The 3779-nt window shown below is 42.8% G+C and overlaps 1 pseudogene; it reads left to right on the forward strand.

The window, feature by feature from the left end:
* The first annotated feature begins 1468 nt into the window (after window positions 1-1468).
* LOC102866507 lies at window positions 1469-3533 on the forward strand (annotated as a pseudogene).
* Window positions 3534-3779: the final 246 nt, after the last annotated feature.

Consider the following 3779-nt stretch of genomic DNA (forward strand, 5'->3'; position numbering starts at 1 on the left):
AGAATTAAAATCATCAAGATCACTTGACTATTTGCATTATGTTCTTTCATCGTCCCTTCGCCGAACTTCTACCCACCTTCGTGTTCCCTCTTCGAGACCCTAGACCTCAGGCTTACAAGCCCCTCCCGACTGGAGCAGCCCGCGGCACTCTGAGCTTATTTTCTGTCTGTGTAAAGAGTTGAATTGCAGTGAGAATCGAATGAGAACATATGTATGAAGCACATATCTCAGTCCCTTAATACAGGAGCCCTTGCTATTGATGAGGTTAGTTATTTTGAGTGATCCATATTGGAGGCTGCAGTCCTTGACCTGATAGATGGAAAATATTCTTGTATAATGGATGAATCAGCAGGAAGCATACATGTGGTTGGATGCTGTTGCCAGATGAAACAAAGAAAACGGAAAACCAAATTAAGCAAAACCAAAACGTCAAACACAAGTTTAGACTGTAAAAAAGAAAAGAAGCAAAATCAAAACTGATAAAGTTACAATAGGAAAGAGAAAACGAATAAAAAGCCCAAAAGGAGGAAAAATTACAGAGTAAGAGAAAAAGACTTGCAAAGGCAAGGGGGAAATCTATAGAGAAGGGAGAGAAGGAAATCCCACAAGAATAAAACAAAACAAAAACCCCAACCAAAGAAAATGATTTTTAAAAACCACAATAAAGGGAATTAAGAAGTGAAAGATAAAAAGGAGGGACCTTAGAGGAGGGAGAGTTGTCATAAGGTAACTTGCTGGCTGCTATGATGCTGCAGTCTGTGCCACCAGTGATGTAATGCAGGTCACCTATGGTGGACAGGTTTTAGCAGAGCTTCCAGACTTCTGGAATAACTAGCTTTTGAAAATCCTGTGAACCAGAGAATCCCTTGCAGGCACAGATGGCAAAGCATTATCTCATTTATTTTGGACATAATTTTGGAGAGGCTATTTCTTGGAAAACCTTACGAGACTCATGTCCAGCAGTCAGGAAATCAGGAGACATATTGCACTAGGAAAGACTTCAGTTAGGACCTCTCCAAATTATTGAGGAACAATGATGTCAGTTTGAGAACTAAGGTGCATCTGATTCAGGCCATGATCTTTGTTTTCTTCTTTTTTAAGTTTATTATTAATTTCAGTGAAAAACTAACTGGTAAAAACTGCTTTCTCTTACAGACATTGAAGAAGAAATTGTTGTGGTTGTGTACCATAGAGTTGGAACCGACAAATAGCTGGCCTTCTGGCTGGTTTTCAGAGACAGTAAATTGCATGGGAGGAGAAGAGGTAGGACTAGAATTAATGACTCCATTGCATCTTTTTCCCCCTGGTTTTTAAATTATTATTAATTTTAATGAAAATTTAGAGACATTGGATTTCCAATCATTCATTGTTGCACTTTTCTCCCTGCCCACCTGCCCCCCTCCCAGTTCGCTCTTCTCTTTGAAAAGTAAAAGAAAAATTCTTTCATTGTTTTACAATCCCTCTCCGCATGGTGAAGCTCGCGAAGGCTGGTAAAAATCAAGGCGATCCCAAGAAGATGGCTCCTCCCCCCAAGGAGCTAGAGGAAGATGGTGAGGAAAGCAGTGGAGAAGAGGTTGTCATTCCTCATAAAAAAGGCAAGAAGAATGCCACAGTGCCCACAAAGAAAGTAATGGTGTTGCCAATGAAAAAGGTGGTGGTTGCTGCACCAGCGAAGAAAGCAGCTGTCACTCTTGGCAAGAAGGTGGCAGTTAACACCAGCCAAGAAGGCAGTTAAACCTGCCAAAGCTGTAGCAACACTTGCCATAAAGGGTGCCACGCCGGGCAAAGCAGTGGTGGCCACCCCAGGTAAAAAGGGGGCTGCTGTGTCCACCAAGGGGGCAAAGAATGCCAAGAAGGATGAGAGTGAGGAGGAAGATGAAGACAGTGAGGAAGATGATGATGATGACGAGGATGCGGAGGAAGATGAATTCGAGTCAGAGATGATTAAAACAAAGCAGCTGCCCCTGGCTCAGAGGATGAGGATGATGAAGATGATGACAAAGATGAGGATGAGGATGATGAAGAGGACTCTGAAGAGGAGGCTGTGGATGCGACACCAGTCAACGGAAAGAAAGCTCCTGCCAAAGTGCCCCTTGCAAAAACCAAGATTGTGACTCAGGATGAAGATGATGATGAGGATGAATACGAGGATGATGGTGAAGAGAAAGAAGAGGATGATGAGGAAGATGAGGAGGAAGATGACGAGGAGGATGAGGAAGAAGAACCTGTCAAAGAAGTATCTGGAAAACAGGAAATGACCAAGCAGAAAGCTGTTCCAGAAGCCAAGAAACAGAAAATAGAAGCTGTAGAAGCAACTTCAACTTTGAATATCTTTGTTGGAAACCTGAACTGCAACAAATCTGCCCCTGAATTAAAAACTGGCCTCAGTGACGTTTTGGCTAAAAATGATCTTAGTGTCACAGATTTCAGAATCCGTATGACTAGGAAGTTTGGCTATGTGGATTTTGAATCTGTTGAGGACCTGGAAAGAGGTTGGAACTCACTGGCTTAAAAGTCTTTGGCATTGAAATTAAACTAGAGAGACTGAAGGGAAAAGATAGTAAGAAAGATCGAGATGCCAGAACACTTTTGGCCAAGAACACTTTGCCTTACAAAATCACTCAAGAAGAATTGAAAGAAGTGTTTGAGGATGCTGTGGGGATCGGATTAGTCAGCAAAGATGGGAAGAGTAAAGGGATTGCTTATATTGAATTCAAGATTGAAGCTGATACTGAGAAAACCTTTGAGGAAAAACAGAAAACAGAGATTGATGTATGATTGATATCCCTGTACTACACTGGGGAGAAAGGTCACAATTAGGACCATAGAGGTGGAAAGGCGAGCGCTTGGAATGGTGAATCAGAAACTCTACTTTTAAGCAATCTGCCCTATAATGCATCAGAAGACTCTTCAGGAAGTATTTGAGAAGGCTACTGCTATCAAGGTGCACCAAAAACAAAATGGCAAATCCAAATTTGCTTCTTTTGAAGATGCTAAAGAAACTTTAAAGTCTTGCATTAAAAGAGAATTTGAGGGCAGAGCAATCAGGTTGGAGTTGCAGGGATCCAAGGGATCATCGAATGCTTGGGGCCAGCCAACCAAAATCCTCCTTGTCAAAAGGTCTGTCTGAAGACACCACTGAAGAAACCTTGAAAGAGTCATTTGACTGTTCAGTTCAGGCCAGGATAGTCACCGACCGGGAAACCGGTTACTCTAAAGGGTTTGATTTTGTAGACGTCAACAGTGAGGAGGATGCAAAAGCTGGCAGGGAGGCCAAGGGAGATGGTGAAATCGATGGAAACAAAGTGACCTTGGACTGGGCCAAGCCTAAGTGTGAAGCTGGCAGAGGTGGAGGCTGGGGTGGTTTTAGTGGCCGAGGTGGCTATGGCAGAGGAAGCCAAGGTGGATTTGGAGGCCGAGGCCCAGGTGGCTTTGGTGGAGGCCAAGGTGGCTTCCGAGGAAGCAGCGGAGGTGGCAGCAAGCACAAACCACAAGCAAAGAAGACAAATTTGAATAGTTCTTCTGCCACTTGAAAGAAAGGACTCTGGCATTTTACCTGTTACAGGATCATGGCAGAGCCTTCTGAGGACATTCCACAATAGTAGACAGCTCTGGTTGGCTTAGAAATCTCTTCAGATAACTTTTCAAGGGACATGCCCTGTTGGTTTTAACTGGATGTTCTTTTAAACTTTTTAAGAGATGAGTGATAGAGCTAACCCTTATCTGTAAGTTTTGAATTTAAATTAAGTTTCACCCCATGTACAAAACCATTTTTTCCT

The sequence above is a fragment of the Elephantulus edwardii genome, unplaced genomic scaffold (assembly GCF_000299155.1).
Source record: "Elephantulus edwardii isolate Elephantulus edwardi_28Jun2011 unplaced genomic scaffold, EleEdw1.0 scaffold00131, whole genome shotgun sequence".
NCBI lineage: Eukaryota > Metazoa > Chordata > Mammalia > Macroscelidea > Macroscelididae > Elephantulus > Elephantulus edwardii.